Source organism: Danio rerio, chromosome 5 (genome assembly GCF_049306965.1).
Source record: "Danio rerio strain Tuebingen ecotype United States chromosome 5, GRCz12tu, whole genome shotgun sequence".
Classification (NCBI taxonomy): Eukaryota; Metazoa; Chordata; class Actinopteri; order Cypriniformes; family Danionidae; genus Danio; species Danio rerio.
In genome coordinates this window covers 27,279,267-27,297,516 of record NC_133180.1, presented here as the reverse complement: position 1 = coordinate 27,297,516, position 18,250 = coordinate 27,279,267, and the positions used below count along the sequence as shown (strand labels likewise).

The following is an 18,250-nucleotide window of genomic DNA, read 5'->3' as shown; positions in this document are numbered from 1 at the left end:
TGAAATATTACTTACGAATCCATGTGTTGTCAATGATGACAATTCATTGTGCCGCTACGCAAGTGTGAGATGTAACTTTGAGCATAGGCTAACTCTGCTCTGTACAAAGGGCTAAACCAACCTCGCTTTGACGTCGGCTGAGAAATCCAGCTCTGATTGGCTGAAAGCAAGAGCAGGACCGCCCACACATTTGCAACTGTACAGGGAACAGCACTCATGTTGGTCTATGAAGCACAGTTGAATTTGAAGGCTGAAAGAAACTGAACTCAGATCAGAATCGTAATCACGTTCTCATGCTGTCACCTGTAATGAATGAGCTTTCTGTTTTTTTTTCTTAATTTGTGAATTTCTTTTTTATCATACTAAATGATTATGCTGCTATCATTATATTCAATTTGATAAAATATTAAGCGAAAAAAAATAGTTTTATTAATTTGCAACTCTCCAGATAATGGAATATGACTAACTTTTTATTTGGTAGAATATTTTACAGTTTTAGCTTCTTTCTGCTAAAAAAAAAAAAAAAAAAAAAATCTAAATCTATTTTTTGAAAGTTAACAAATGGAAAAAACCTGCGAAAACAATAAATGAATACACAATTAAATAAATAAATATGCAAATAAATCTATCAATACATGCATAAATAAAACAATAAATAAAAAATGCAAATAAAGAAATACATGTATTTATAATTCTACAAATTCATGCATAAATAAAACAATAAATAAATAAATACGTGAATAAATAAATAAATCCATAAATCCGTGTGAAAATAAAACAACAAATAAAAAATTATGCAAATAGATAAATAAATGTATATACAATACTACAAATTTCTGCACAAATAAAACAGTAAATAAATAAATACGAAAATAAATAAATAAATAAATAAATGAATAAATAAATATACAAATTCCTGCATAAATAAATAACTAAATAAATATTAGTGCACTGTGAAAGGGGGAAAATTCTACTTTCAGTTTAGATTTTCATATTACTTTAACATCCGTGTAATTGAGTTAAATGTTAATTTGCCCGCACTATTTATATATTTATTTATGCAGGAATGTGTGAGTTTTTATTATATATTTATTTATGTATCTGCATATTTATTTATTGATTTATTTATACAGGATATATATATATATATATATATATATATATATATATATATATATATATATATATATATATATATATATATATATATATATATATACTTTCAGTCCTTCATAATAACACAATGCCTCTATTTCTCTGTAGACTCAGCAGCAGCAGCATCACAGAGATGTAGCTCTCTCAGCGCACTTGTAGTAGTGTGCACAGCCACCCTCGGAAGAGTCCAATAATAACACTGAGAGGGTTTTTGTTGTCTCGATGGAAAGCATTGTGACACTTACCAAAGTCTGTTATTTACATTCAAACCGCGACATCTCGTTTGAATAGTCACAAAGCTGATTCGAAGAAGTAAGAAGTGAGTTTTCCCGCGGAGATGAATGAAGCTAATCGTGGAATCATCCGCTGTTACTGTTGACAAGTTGAACGAGCGCGCCGCCGCCGCTGATGCTGCTGCTGCTGTCCCTACAACTCGCTCACAGAGAGAAGACAGGTAAGCTTATTCAGTCTTCTATATGCCGCTATATCTTCTATTCACGATGATTTAACTCGAAATTTGGAAACTTACTTCACAAGCCCAAAAGGCTGTATGTGTACTACTGCTGCATTCGCGTGTACGCGCACCTCAACTGATCGAGATATTCGCGTATTTACTGTCCATCAATTGAGTGCATTTGCTCGGCTCCCAGCACAGATACATTTGTGCTCTAGTGTGTTTGTTGATATCTCGTTGTGATAGTTTACTTTCAGGCATTTAAAGATGTAGCAATTGGCTACGATTGGTAATGATCTACACTGTTTTCAGGCAGCGCGTCATGCTTGATAGTAACACGCGCGCTCGTGAAACGCAGCCTTTTAATTTGACCGTGATTTGATCGCTTTTGATTATGCACGAGGAGGCGTTTATCAGTGTTTTTACACCCATGTCAGCGAATTTGCGGGATTGTTTGATATAATGTGTGCAAATAAGCATAAAGTGTTTCTGATTTGCTCATGATAACTGAAACGACCATTTAAAATACAGCTGGAGGCTTCGACATCTGTCAGAAAGAGGGCTACTGGTGTCAGTGCATATGGCGCGATTTCAGTTGTAGCAAAGATACCAAACGTTACTGGAAGAGTTGGTTTGGTTACAATCTTTTTTTATAGCCTAACTGCTTGTATTTTAAGGATTAACTTGTCTGGGCAAGTGTTTGGGGATCATCTTGACTGATTGAAATGATTGAATGTACAGATCTGACTAAACCCTAATAGACAGGTCGACATTACTGTTTTTAAAAATGTGTTGACGCTGGAATTTATCAAATATTTATTTATATTCTTTTTTATTATTATTTCTGCATTATATATATATATATATATATATATATATATATATATTTATATATATATATATATATATATATATATATATATATATTGAGCGTAAACAATGAATTTGTAAACAATGAAGAACACCTAAATATGCATATTCATAAGGCCAGTAATGCTGATTGGACGAAAACAGCTTGCTGCATTCTCATGAATCAAAATGTTTTGATTACAGCTTATTTTGTAAATTGTGAAGTGTAGACCCTGAATTTTAACATTGTTTGAAAGTTTCTGCGACTTCATGAATATTAAAGAGGTAAGAGCTGTTTAATTAGTTTGGTAGATGTTGCTGAACACTGAAAGTAAGCCAAATTTTTCTTGCTGCATTCCTTTGACTTCATACGCTTGTGCATGAATATGCTTTCTTTCATACTATGTTGTGGGTAAAAAAAAAAGCGAGGCAAGTAGTTGGTTCAGATTTATTGCCTTCATGTAATAGTATGAGAAGTACCAGAGTGACTTACTACAGGCAGCAAGATTGTGTAATGCGCCTCTGGCCTAATCCCACCTCATTTGCACATGCAGTCCTGTGGATGCACAGTGGATCAGTGTGCAAGTCTACATGACTGTAGGGCGTCTTGTTCATCATTTTACTTTTTAGATAGGTGCTCATGGGGATCCCCTTCATTGCCATTTTATCTCATTGAAGCATGTACCTGCTGAGAGTGCACTGAGTTGACTTTTGAGCAGACTACAGACAAACAGTATTGACATTATGTCATGAAATATTGTGGACAGAAACAAAGGGGTTTAGGGTTTCCTTCGACATTGGGTCTCTTATGCACTTAAGATCTGCGTTGTTTAAGATACGCTGCCTCATTAAGACAAAATTAGAAGTAAGTCAGACAAGGCACACTGCATCAAATTGCATTTTGTTGTGCCACGTCTTTAAAATGTAACCAGTATTTTCTATGGATGTATGTACACAACAGGGCTCATCATTAACTATGACGTGGTTCGACTGCAATCTATCAATAAAGTCTAGATAGTATACACAGCCGGCCAGAAATGCGACATGCACATCAATATAGTAGCATTTTTTATGACAATGTATATCAATAATGATTATTCTTACAGTACTGTGACAGTTGAGGTTAGGTTAGCAGTAGATGTTAAAAAATACAACTTATTGTATCATTTAATAGATAGCATAAATAATACTCGGTAAAACTACTGTTTTTACGATACTGTGACCGTTGGCTTTAGGGTTGGGGTAGAGGTAGACATTAATAAATTACAATAAATGGGAAAATTAATATCTAATCTAAATAATTTTCATTTACTTCCAGCTGCAACCATGTCTTATCTAGCAAGTCCACCGCTTGAGAGGATTCCAGAAAACACGGTCCTGTGAACTTTGGTTCCAACCACAGTTGTTCCCAAGAGTTTTAGTATCGCGGCCACCAGATTTCCAGTTATTTATGATTTTCCTACAGGGACATGAGTAAAAAAGTTACTGGCGAGTTTCTGATGTGCATTAATGTCATATATGTTTTTTTTTAAGCGGGAAACTAATGCTATCTAGAATGACAGCACAAACAGTATTGCTGCTTCAGAATGTTTCAGACATATGGACATTGGGTATATGGGGCAAAGCCACTCCACATGGAACAACTTGGTCTTCCAAAGTTAAATGAGTTTGATAAAAGGCGTGCAACATTTTCACGCGGGAAAGCACGTTTTTATGCGGAGATGTGATTTGCTGATTTGCCGCAACGGCCCCTATAAGGACGAGATCATTGTAGCGAATTTTGACCATCTCGCCGCCGGAGCTGTGAAGGAAGTGTTGCCAGGGCAGGCAGAGCAAACTTTGACGCTCTCTCCACCTTCGGTGTGAACGCATAGTTTGGAATTTCTCAACGTACACTTGGCAATTTCTCAACATTTCAAGCACTGACAAACAAGTGTCCGCCAGCCAGTCAGATCGCTTTATGTAAATAGGCCTTTTTTTTTACAGTAGCTAATTACAAAAAAAGCACCATTTCCAACCAATGAGTCAAAGAGAACAAAATCATCACCTACTGAGTCCTGATAAATTGGTGCCAAATATCAAAAGAAAAAAACAGAATTTGCTGCAATAGGAGAAGCCAAAATGGGTCTTTTTTGTTATATACAAAAAAAAAAAAAAAAAAAAAAAAAAAACAAAGACAAAAACTAATGAACGGACAGTGACTTTTGGAGACATTTTTTATTATAAAAAACATTTTTGATTATTTCAAAACGATTATCAGTGGGCCATACGTCCAAAAAGTTTTGGAGATATATATTTATCATAAATTAGAAATGTATTAAAACATGAATAAATCAAATACATATTCATAAATGAAGCGCTTCCCATGCTGCAAAAGTCATGTTACAGTAAATTTTTTGACAAATTTTTATGTGAAAAGCAATAATCATTTAATCTGGATTAATGTTTTTTCATAACCGTTGGAAACAAAAATCAAAATTGAAACTGAATTTCGTTTAATTGCACAGTCCTAGTTCAAAGTTTGCTCAACTGTCACCAGTGTTGTGAATAATAGAAGTTTATGAACTCCACATGCCCCCTTTAATATGCTCAACTTGACTTTAAAGGGTAGGCATAAAATATATATTTCCTTTAACTAGCTTTATGTTCTGTTTCATTGTGGAAAATAATGTCAAATTGATGACATGTTAAAACAATTCAGCAATCTATTTTAGTTTTTCTGTTCTTTAAAAACTCTTATACCCCAGTTGAGATGGGGAGCTTGTTAAATTAGGCCGCGCTGTCATTCATGGCACATTGAGCAGCTTTGCTTGTCAGGAGAATTTCAGCTCTATGCAAAGAGCTACCCTTTGTTCCATTTTATAATTTAAATATATATTGTGCATGTTTTCCAAAACTTTTTAATGTGATTCAAGGATGAGTGCTGTCAAAGGCATTTTGTTGCTTCTTTCATCAGAAGGGAGAGACTTTTGCGCTTTTATATGGATTCATATAACAACAAAACAGTGTTGCAAAGCAGGCCAGTGGGGAGCATATGCTTGTGTTTTTATTGCTCCTCAGCATTTTGCAGTTCATCATGTTGTGATGTTGCTTCAGTCAAAACGACGAGAGCTGACAGAGCTGAGCTTGAGTCTACAAAAAGGGTTCTTGTACAGATGATAAGAAGAGCCTCAGGATACGTTCTCATTGGGTGGTAACTCCCTGTGAAGTGGACTTCATCTGTGATTCATTTATCTTATGTTGCAATGCCAATCATAAGGAGTGTATACTCTCAGTCTGAAACGCAAGTTAAAGTGCTGCTTAGGGATCAAGTGTTCAATCCATTATATTGCTTTATTGGAACATGGCTATTGGGATTGGGTCAACATTTTACCATTCTTATGGGGCCGTTTACACCAAATCATGACAACTATAAAGATAATAATAAAGATAGAGTTCTAAAAAACAACTGCACTGAAAAACAACTGCAGAGTTCAGACCAATGCTACATCAATAAAGATGTAGAGAAACTATATACTTTTGAATCACTTTCAGAATGATTTTTCCAGGCAATAAATGACAGCCAGTAAGAATCCAGTAAAATGTATAAAGAACTTACTCAATTTAAAGCTACGAACGACATTGTAGAGAAACTTACAGATTCATATCAAGACAAGCCCTCTTTTGAAAGATTATTTAATGATAATGACTTTCTTAAAAACTGGTTATATTGTTTCTATGGGAAGAATGCTAAAAATTTACATCAAGCTATGCAAGCCAGGTCAGCAGATTGAAGTATCAAAATAAAAGTACCTTAGTTTCAGTGTCTTTGTGTTACCTCCTTTGAGAATGCTGTGGGGAAATTAGTTTGTGTTGTTTTTTTGCACTACATTGACTGCGATCGCTAAATTCGATAATTGATTTGATTGTTTATTCAAGCTGTATTTATTGGTCAGAAGCACTAATAACGTGGAACACTGAGTACTACTACTGGTTACAAAAGGGAAACAGAAAGATAAGCATAGAACAGATCGTTTGCTGGTGTGGACACAAATATAGTTGTCGTTATATTAAATTCATAGATGTCATTGTTGGTCCTTTAGACCAGTGGTCCCAAATGCCCGGGCAGTTCTTTTCCATGGATTGATTGGTACCAGGCAGCACAAGAAATCATTAATTATTATCGTTTTATTTATTATATGAGTCTGAACGATCTTTTATTTTGAAAAATATTTTATTTTGAACAATAACTATACTCACTTGGTTATATATTGGTCAATTGAGCTCCAAAACTTAATTCACGAGCTAGCAAAAATAGATGTCTTTGGAAAGTTTCTTTGTTTAGGGAATATGGCCCATAAGGACCCACGGACTACCAAGGAATAAATCCGCAACCCATTTGTCAACAAATCAGGTGAATCCAGCATGCCTGTGCTAAAAGATCAACTGTTGAAGATCGTAATTGATGGCGGCCTTAGGGGCTATTCGCTTATTATATCTTTTCGGCTCCAATTCCAATGGAGGCATGCGGCTTGCGCGCACATATTGGGATCAATTCGCATAAGTAGCGCAATGCAGCACAGAGTAGAAAACATCCGCGAGCACACCATTAATCACGTGACAAGAACTCACCAAGCAGCTTCATACTTTGTATGGAATATACATATTCCGGTAGACTAATAACCAGACAAACACAAAACACTCAAAACACTGCAGTGGCTTTTTAATTTTCTCCATAAATAAAACTTTTATCAGAGTTGCAGCAATGTTTTGTCAGCATTGAACATTCTCTCTGCTCACTTTGTACTGTATGTTGCTTTTTGTGTTGCTTCAACACATGCAGTAAAACAAATGAACAGGGTATATGCTGAAGCATGCTAATAGGACTTTTAATTTGCCAGTAACTTGGGTTAAGCGCGTCCGGCGAACTGTATGCCAATGCAAAAATGACACGTTTAAAGGTGCAGTAGGTGATCTTTCACAATGCCAACAGCTTAGCATATATCTCTGAATCACAGTCCCTCCCCTGCCGTCTAGAGCCACGCCTCCTAGAACAGCAAAAGAACCCTCTCTCATGTGTTAAAAGCAACTAGTGCTTGTCCGCGGGGGTGCAAGCCAAACTGACATGCTATTTCAGAGTGAATATTTAGAGTTGCATTTTAAACAATATAGGGAGAGACTAGACGGAATAGCGCTATTTACTTGTGTTTTGTTGTTAAACTAATTAAAATCTACACTATAGATGCTGTAAAAGGTCCCTATGAGACTGAAAATAGTCTTATCAATCTTTTATCTGAATATTTTAGTGGCTAAACAATGCTTCTGTGAAGATATAACCTGTTTGTAACAACATCACATCAGCTTTGCATGAAGCTAAAATAGTTTTAAAACAAAACGTTACCCGTCTAAGAGAAATCCTTCAGCCATTGTTTCATACTTTCCCCAGCGTGCAAAGGTAACTCCTATAGTGATTCAGGTTTTTAAAAAGTTTTGATTCAGCAGGTTTTTACCAATCCCGCAGGCGCACGCACCCTCTCTTGTGAATGCGCAGCACCAACAGCGGTCGTTGGAGCTGCGTACAAACGGCTGCGCAGTTGTTCAAATCTGCATTTGCTGACAGACAGTCTGACCTGCTAATCGGAATTATGAGAGATGACGGTCCGACTGTATTTAATTGGATGAACATTTTTTAGTTTTATGCCTTACCCAAAATATAAAAATACATATAAATACATTTAGATCATTTACTGTAATTAATACTATTAGACTGTGAAGAGACTTTCAACCAGCACAACAAAAAATGCTTCTGAAGACAATCACCTACTGCACCTTTAAGGGCTGTTTTCTTCAAAAATCAGCGATCTTCACTAGCTGAGTGATTTCCGATACAAAGCGGGCCTCAGATTGCACAAGAAGCACTGCATTAAATTACATTTTCCCCCGCCATTTCTTTATAATATGAGCATTTATTTTACTCCAGTATATTCAATGGAGCTTCTGCAATAGCCTGCCGATTCTGACGGGCGTGTGCCAGTAAACAGCTTTTTGTCTCGTTTTACGCTTGAGCAACTAAATGAACGCCAAAGTTTGTTTCACTGATTGTATTTTAATGACATTACAACATTGATGCTGTAAAAGGAACCGTATAAAATGGGAAAAAAGTTCACAATAACAGGTCACGGGAAGTTTATCAGTATGGGAAAAACACTAGCTCAGCATATACCCTATTGCTAACTTAGTATCCCTATTTTATTTCGCCTACTGTAGCTGGCCAGTTGCCTTTTGGTGGCAAATGAGAGGGACTGTGTGAAGAAACTCTTCATAAAGGGGCTTTATTGATACATTTTTTTTTTTTATTTCTCACTTGTATTGAAAGAGTATTGAAATCATTGCGAATTCTGGAAGGCCGAGCTCTTCTTTGATGAGTAGACTCGAAAGATTCTCTTATTCTCTTGCTGTTTCTCTATCCGTCATTGTGTTAGCCTTGGCTCCTATAGGTTTTTTTTTTTTCAGATCTTTGGAACAATATCGGTGGAATGTAAGCTCCTGCCTTGAACTCATTTCATATGTTAATGAAGTGTCTTCATTACGTAAGCTTTTCTATTACTGAATCTCATTTCAAGCCTGAGTCTCTGTTGTACACTCATATATAAGGCTCGGTTTTTCACCACCACACACAAAATCAGTTTGGTTTTCAAAATCCAATCTTTAGTTCCTCTCCACACACTGTCATTTTACAATGGACCTGATCTGTTTGCTCAGAAAGTGTGGTTTATATCCACCATATCTGCATTGGTTGCTATAGTAATGATGTAAGCATCAGTGCAGTGCAAGAGATTAGCTGTCACTGTGTGAAAGGAGGACGGAAAAATGTTTATGCTTGTTATGACATCTCGACACAATGCTGAACTAACGAGATGCACAAGAGGCATTTTGCACACTCATGTGTATATACTGTGTTGAAAAACGCTGACTTGTATATCCATTCACTACATAGTGAGTGTTGTATAAGGTATAATGAGTAAAAAATGAGTGTATTCAACCCTGGACAATGATATTGCACATTTTGACTGTTGAAATCTACAAATAGTTTTAATTGTATTTCTTTCTAAATGAGTTTAAATGAATCTTATTATAACATTCTATATCCGTGTTTTGTGTCAGCAGAAATTCTCTAATTTTAGAGTTAAATTTAGTTTAAAAAGAATTCAAAAATGTAGTTTCTTAAATGGTAACATAAATATTAATATTGTATGGTATAGAAAAAGATATTACTTGGCCGTATATTGCCTTGCCCCAGTTTGTTGTGTATCAAATTGTGTTCACAATATGTAGCTGTTATGGAAAATGCTGTCATCTTTGGCAATAGCCGTACCCAACAGCGACTACATTGTTATGTAGTTATGTACACCATGACGCGGCAGGATAACAGTAAATTGTTTCATCAGTTTGTTTGACCACGTTTGAGTGAAATGCACAAAGGATAAAAAGTAGGGACAGTGAGAGGTTTCCCTGTGAGAGTGAATGGGTCTTTATGGCCAAACACCTGCTTGATAGCGCTGCTTGCCCCATCTCTCCCAGGCCATTTGGTATGCTGCAAAAATCCACGACTGGGTGATACTGACTCCCCTTGGCACAGTTTGTATCACCTGCTTTGAATAATCCTTCCTACCAAATAGACTTTTTGGTGGCATTTCAGAGCAGAGACAAGATGTTTTATTGCTCTAAATATCATTAATCTATGTTCATCAACTCATAAACCGTGTAAAAGGATTGGTTTTTATTTTCGGGGAGCAGGAAATTAGTATGTTGAGCACACGTTCCTTTTGTTTGTGCTGCTGTGGGACTGTTTGGTTTGATTGAGAAGGTCTATGAAATGTCAGGCCCACTTCAAGTTGAGGAATGGTGCGGGCATAAATTTTGCTTCTGCATCTCCAGCTTGAGAGTTTTCACTAAATTACTTATGCATTGGTCAGTGGTAGGCTGTTTTAAGATGTTTTTTAAATGTCATCAGCATCACAGTGCATCAGTTTTAGATTTGAATGCCAGCAGGTCAACAACTAGATGTAGATGTTTTTGTTATAGTTCATAGTGCTAAAGCAATATAGCTATTTCAAATATTTAGATATATTTCTGACTTACTGCAGAAAATATATTTAAAAATTCACTTCAGTAAATGTATGTGATACTGATAAACAAAGACTGTATTTTGGATAATGATAATAAAACAATATTTTACAATAAGTGTCTTTTTGTGCGGGTTTTGGTTTCATTCATTCATTCATTCATTTTCTTGTTGGCTTAGTCCCTTTATTAATCCGGGGTCGCCACAGCAGAATGAACCGCCAACTTATCCAGCACATGTTTTTACGCAGCGGTCGCCCTTCCAGCCGCAATCTATCTCTGGGAAACATCCACACACACATTCACACACACACACTCATACACTACGGGTAATTTAGCCTACCCAATTCACCTGTACCGCATGTCTTTTGACTGTGGGGGAAACCGGAGCAACCGGAAGAAACCCACGCGAACGCAGGGAGAACATGCAAACTCCACACAGAAACGCCTACTGAGCCGTGGCTCGAACAAGCGACACAGCGACCTTCTTGCTGTAAGGCGACAGCACTACCTACTGTGCCACTGCTTCGCTGGTTTTGGTTTCATTTTGGATAAACCAACAATATTTTAGGCACAGTAACAATATAACAATACAATATAAAGGCACAAATAAAAATTTGAATTGTGTCTTCAAGTTTTTGCACATTGGATCATTAATATTATATAAAATATGGAAAATGTAATAATTATATATTTTATAATAATATATACATATAAAATACTTTTGTAAAAATGTTGTTATGTTTGTTTGTTTTTTTCCGCAAAAATGTAAAAAGGTCATGTGTCCATCAAAATTTAAGCTCGTAATTTTTCAAAGGATACATTGTTTTTTTTCATGTGGAGTTCTTTTTTCCAAGGCAGGGGTTCTCAGACTTGGTCCCGGAGGCCAGGTGTCCTGAAGATTTTAGCTCTAACTTGCCTCAACACACGTGCAAGTATGTTTCTAAAAAGTCTAGTAAAGCTGCAGTCACACTAGAGCTTGTGATATTCTGTAGTATGGCGTTGCGAAAAGGGGCGGGATTAAAAAGATGATTAGACATTTAAAAAAGCGAGTGATTGGTCCATATTAAAAAATTCTGTCAAGAGAGGTCATGTTTTGATCCTAAACTGGTCTCACGCAGTCAAGTGATGCAATTTCACAGGTCAGAGTTTACCAAGCTTCAACTTTGCAATGCAGCGAACTGCGAAACTTGTCGCACAAGCTTGCGTTTTCGGTCTGACGCATTCGCGTGCGTATGAATGAACGTCTATGGGGAGAAAAGTCCAGTGTGACCGCAGTTTAATTAGCTAGCCTAGGCATGTCTGATTGGAATTGGAGCTAAATCTGCAGGTCACTGGACCTCCAGGACTGAGACTGTAAAAGTAAGTCCATTCTTTGAGTTCTTGCAATTTAGAAACAGCTTATGTCTTAATGAGTGACTCACTCATTCATTTAAATAATTCATTCAAAATGGCTAATTCATTCACAACAGCTAAGGAAAGGAGTGTTTTTTAAACTGAAGGATGTGTCCTTACCCTGCAAGCAGGTTTTTGTGTTTGAAAGACATATAATAGACACTCAAACATAGACCTTTTGGCTTAAACAAGGCTAAATTTGTGCTGAAAATTGAATACATAGACATCTAATGGTAGTGCAAAAATAAACAGGAATGAATGAACACACATGAAGTCTAATCTGTCTATTTTTGGACGAGTTTGACTTTAATCCCTTTATGTAATTTATTTCCTCTCAGTGATGTCTTGATGCAAATACGGAGAGAATATTGTGTCATTTGATATTTTCCACGAACTTATCTACTCAAAAAAGCATTGTGAGTTTAGACTTCCCATGATTCCCATTTCTGCTCCTGCACAGTGAAGTCATCATCCATCTGTCCTCACGTTCTCTTATGAATGATATTGGATAACATTTTAACTCTTGTGTTTGGGCTGCACCCAACTAATCCTCTTTCCTCAATCCCTTCTGCTCTGCACTGTGCCGGGACAAGGGCTTGATTTATGAAAATGTGATCTGGTGGAAATTTCCAGTTATTTCCCAATGCCCTTCTCATTTCCCAACCCCTTCTCCTGTCACTCGCTCCACATCCTAGTTGGCTGAAGGGACGCTTCCTGTCATACTTGACCCTGTTCCAACAATGACAGCGTCCAAGCCGGCTGCTGGGACTTGTCCTGCGGTCATTGTCATGGTGTGTGTGTGGATTAACCCTGACTTGATTATGTGCAGGGATAAGAGCTGCTTAATTGTAATCACTGGAACATCCAGGGAGGTTAAACACTGCAGTGTGTGCCTCAGGACAGGAACTAAATGGCTGATGCTAGTTTACCTGGGTCTGCAAGACTCCAGAGAGGGCATATTTATGCAAATATTTCCAGATAAGTTGGATATGATCGTTGTTTATTTTAGGGATAACCATAATGGTTACACTCACTTACTTTCCTTTATCTGATTGCCCCAAAATGAACTACGAATTATAATGGTTAAACTGATAATCCCAACGTTTTGCTCAAAAATTTGATTCACGATTAGTGATTTCTTTATACAATTCTATACATTAGTAGCACAAATAAAGAGAGTGTTAACTTGGTTTATTTTTTACCTTCGCATCTGGTGTATTCAATTAAATCATTATTAAATCATGTAAACTGTTACAAAATGGAGCTCCTCTGCAAAACTAAACCAGTGGCATTTTTAATATTACTCACATTGTCTGGTACGGTATGGTACGATTGCAAAGGGTACCTAGCACAACAAACTTGTACCAAAAGGTGGAGCTAGACATGCATCTGAATGCTATTGGTTTACATTATTACACGGTAATAATATACAGTGCACGTATAATAAGGAGCCATGGTCAACACGAGCTCAATTAAATCTTGTCGCCGTCTTGATGAACAGCCACAAAGCCAAGAAGAAAAACAGAATGTGCCGTGTGTTCTGTTGTTGTTTACGAGGCCGAGTGGTTGTACTTTCACTAGAGAGCTCTATCTGTCTATCTATCGTGCGCTTGCTGCATGTCTATATTTGAAATGCCGAACTTGAGCTAATGATAATAACATGCGTGGGATCATTGAAGTGCTTCTGATATTTTTCCAGAAACGTACAAACGTTAGAGGGAAGTGTGAAAAAACAAAGGAGCAAATGATTCGTTCAGCAATCTAAAACATGAACAAACTGCTATGTTTATTTATTATCATCGCCTTTTGCACCTTTATAAACTTGGAATTACGTTTTAACAAGATGTTATGGTTACATGTGCAGGGGAAGAATAAAGATGAGAGGTTTGTACTGACTGTATATGTTTCGTATCATTTATGAACCCAAATAAGGCCTAAATGTATGTTCATTTTATATGATCGCCGACATTACAATAGGCTTTTTTGCATTATCATTGATCTGCAGCTATAATCAAATCTTGTTCATAGAAAGGTTAGTTATTAACATTTATACATTTATTATAAAGTATTTATGTATATAAAGCATTCGTTTAGTAAGAAGTGCTTCCCATACGATATGTGAACTTCAAGCAAGAATGAAGTTGACTGCAACTTGCAGTGGAGACACAAGCCTGATTAAGGTGACACGTACTTAACCGTACTGTACCATACTGTACCACTCAGTGGAAATGAGGCAAAACAGTACCAAGTTGTCTTAATCTTTTTTTTTATTATTATTTAAAATCCAGTGGGTCAAGTGTCATAGTCAAAATTTAGTTTAAAACCCAGACATGAGCACTTGTGGACGCTTGATACAGTATCTATGAAGATAATGTGAATGTGAAATAAATGTAACATTTTTGATTAACAAATATTCAGGACATATACGAGTTGGACGATTTATTGAATTGAAATAGAAATTGTGATTAAGCAAAGCTGTGATTGTCATGCACATCTTCTCCAGGAACCATGGTGTGATTTATAGTAAATCTCCTCTAAAGTCCAGAGGGTGCTCTCATGGAAACATATGAACCAGTTTAAAGACAAATGAATAGACCCAGGAAATCCCCAAGAGAAAATAGAGTTTGCTGAATAAACAGATTTAACTGCTTTCATTGATTCAACGTGACTAATATACACATGTCTACGGAATTGTGGTTATGAGGTAAATTTGGAGCAGCTTCATCTACAACCGTAGTTCACAGAGAAGCGACACAAACAGCTGTCATTATAGCGGAGAGATTATTTCATTGTCGTTATTGACCATTTAAACCCCAATTCAAATCGAAACCATTTTTAGTGTAAGTTAACAGTGTACCACTGTGGATTAAACATGCTGGAGTATTACTAGAACTGGCTTTAGGGACAAAATGTGCTTGAAAATTGCCTCAAAAATGTGATGGGGGATGTAGATTGAACTGAAACATGAAGACAGGATTGGACATAGAGTAGCTCCTCCCCCTTTAATAAAACAGCCAATAGCATTTCATTTTTATCATAGCTCTGCCAGTGAGAGTGTTTGAGCTCAGGCGCATATAGTAATAACATGTTGAAAGGGTGGGACATGTCAGATACTAGAGAGCATTCGTCATAAGATTTGATGAGCAACTGAAGTGTGAGGTGATGTCAAAAAAAAAAAAGTTGATCCATTAGATGGAGAAACTTCAAAGTTTGGATGTTTATTTCTTTTTAATGTTGATTTTGTCACTCTTTTGGAGCACATTAACTTATAGATATCATTAAGATTAGCATACCGATACTAACGTCTTAAAAACGTTATTTGGATTTCACTAGGATTTTAACTAATTGATGGAAGCAGAAATCAGGATTGATTTGAAAAGCAGTTTTTATTGCACTTCTAGTTTGTTTCTTTAATTGTATTATCCAAAAACACTATATGACAAATAATATCCTCTATCAGAAGGACATATTTGCATATTTGCTTGCAGAGTATTTTATTTATAAATATGGGCCACTTTTTGACCTCTAAAAGCGAAGTTTGAGGGGGCACTGTTCTTTGAGTTGGTATGGATTTTTCTGCTTTTGTCTTTTTTTTCCCAATGATTTTTTTTTTTGCCGTGTCTGATAGAGGAAGGGCTGTGGGAAAAGAATGTCCTAATGATCTGGACAGCTTTGTTGGAGCATGACCCAGAGCCCCAGTGCGGCATGCCTGATCTCTGCCCTGCCTGAAATGGATCTTCACTCAGAGTTGAGATGAGTGGTTCGGCTTTCAACGCTCCCAACGGTGTGCCTTTTGCAAATCTGGGCAATAATTAGTCAAAAACTAACTTTCATGTTTTGAGTTTTATCATTATTTATAGCTGGTTTCTCCTCCTTGAGTACACCGAATGCAATTATGATGTGAGAAATGGCTTTTTGGAAAGGTTTGTTTAATTAGCAGTGCCCTGAAATAGCGCTGCTCAACATTGCAAAGCCACGCTCTCCAACTCTCCGCAGCCATGCCAGAAATGCTGGGGATTAGCTAAGACTGCATTTTGAATACATTTCAAAAACTATATATATTTTTTTGTTTTTTTTTTCATTCATGTCCACTTGTATTTTAGAAATACTAAAGAAAGTTTAGAAAATCTAAACAGGCTTTTTTTCTGTTGCACTTACGGTGTACAGCAGTGTTTCTCAACCCTGTTCCTGGAGGACCACCAACATTGCATGTTTTGAATGTCTCCTTTGTCTGTTACACCCATTACAGGTCTTTTAGGCCCAATCCTAATTCTACCCCTTAGCCCTTCCCCTTCCCTCTACACCTTATTTTGCGTGTTCACATGAGGGGATAGGGGTGTCCCAATTCTCAAGGGCTAGATAGCCCTTGAAACTGAGATTTTTCAGGGCCACACTCGAAACCAAGGGGAAAAGCAATTTCGCAGAATACACTATCTACAATGACAGCATGCTTTAAAAAAAAAAAAGCTAAAATAAAAACCGCTAAATTTTGCTGTCTATAATAATAACTCTTGTATAGTAGTCCCACAGCTTTCTGTCACTCGATGACACTCAAATACCCTGTCAGAAAAGTCTAGTGGCTGGGCATGAGCTATTTACAGTGTTCGTTATAATGTTAATGTTGTTTTTGTGTGTTTACATAGATGAATATGGCCAATGTGTAAATGCACAGTACAGTTATGATCTTATTGCCACATTATATTGTTATGATAACACAATACATGCCTTCAGTGATTTCCTGAAGATAAATTGATTTCCAAAAAATAAAACAACTGGAATAACTACAGCAGTCGCCATTGTCGATCTCATAAGCAAGAGGTTGTGATGACTTTAATGACGTGTTCAGGTGTTGTACTGCTGTCCCATTTTTAGGATGAAATATTGAAGCCCTTCCCTTTAACACAATTTTTTCTAGGGCTAAGGGAAGGGGTACAAAAATAGAATTGGGATTGGGTCTCTGCTAATGAGCTGATGATTTGAATCAGGTATGTTTGGTTAAGGAGAGATGGTAAATGTGCAGAGTAATGCTGCGGTCACCAGAATTTGAGCATGCGGAATTCTGTCTTACGGCGCAGCGAAAAGGGGCAGGACTGAACAAGATGATTAGACATTTTAAAAAGCGAGCGATTGCTTCATATTTTACATTTCTGTATAGAGAGGTCATGTTTTGATTTTCGATTGGTCTCATGCAGTCATGTGATGCGATTTTGCAGGTCAGAGTTCACCAAGCTTGAACGCAACAAACTACAAAACTTGTCGCAGAAGCTTATGTTTTCAGTCTGTCGTATTCACTTGAATATGAATAGAAGTCTATGATTTGACAAGTGCAATGTGACCACAGCTTTAGTGGTCATCCAGGAATGTGGTTGAGAAACACTGGTCTACAGGTTTGTATTGGAATCAAATATAGCTTTCAGATATGCCTACACTGCAGGAAAATATAGGTCAGAAAATAAAATACAAAACAGAATTTTTTCCCACCCATTTGGGATTTGTTTTGTCATGACTAAACAACACAAACTGCATGGAATCTGATCTTTTCAATTTGAATTTGGGCCACTTTCATATTTAGTATAATAAATAGGGGGTATTTTCCTGAACAAACAAAAATCCAGTTGTTCCTCTCACTATTTTTTAATCATGAGGTTAATATACTGCATTTTCAGGGATATTATATAAACCCTTTTGTGCTGGGTTGTCTGGTGGAATGTTTGCGCTTTTTGCTGCATTAAATGTATTACTACCATGTTGTAAAATTGCTAAAAATAATTTATTGCTAAGATATTTATTTACGAGATGTATTAAACTGTACTGTAAGTTTTATATTAAATATATATAAATATATGTATATATTATATACAATTATATAATGTTAGGGGAAAAATACTTGTGTACAGTACTAGTATGTATTACACCTATTATTGTAAAATTGTACAATCATTTATTACCCAAATAACAAACTGGCTGGCACAGAATATTCCTCTGAAATCAGAATTTAGCTGTAACATAATAATAATATTAATTACAATAGTATTAATATACAATATAACAATAAACAATAGAATATAATAGAATACAATATAATATTTATGTTGTTTCAATAATATAAACATAATATGCACTGTGTTTGGTCCTTCACTCTTTAGTTTGGTCAATTTATTAGTATATTATTAATTTCATGAATAAGCTCCAAGGTTAAGAATACTCTAAAAGTTACTTGTAAAATGTCTTTCTCTATATAACAACAGTGAAAGAAGACTTCTCTTATTAATCATGTCTTAGCTAGACTTCAAG

General features: G+C 36.2%; 2 protein-coding genes across 32 annotated transcripts in view; one reads left to right on the top strand and one right to left on the bottom strand.

The window, feature by feature from the left end:
- The window catches only part of tango2 (transport and golgi organization 2 homolog (Drosophila)), a 36,101-nt gene extending 35,972 nt beyond the window's left edge, over nucleotides 1–129 (bottom strand). For 5 of the 6 annotated variants that reach the window (XR_012405853.1, XR_012405852.1, XM_005171838.5 and 2 more), the window contains exon 1: nucleotides 16–129. The gene's annotated coding sequence lies outside the window, so the exon portion shown is untranslated. 6 annotated transcript variants of the gene reach the window in all.
- A 1,150-nt stretch (nucleotides 130–1,279) lies between these two features.
- The window catches only part of arvcfb (ARVCF delta catenin family member b), a 423,234-nt gene continuing 406,263 nt past the window's right edge, over nucleotides 1,280–18,250 (top strand). For all 26 annotated transcript variants that reach the window (XM_073950724.1, XM_073950712.1, XM_073950705.1 and 23 more), the window contains exon 1: nucleotides 1,280–1,609. The gene's annotated coding sequence lies outside the window, so the exon portion shown is untranslated. The remainder of the gene's footprint in view (nucleotides 1,610–18,250) is intronic.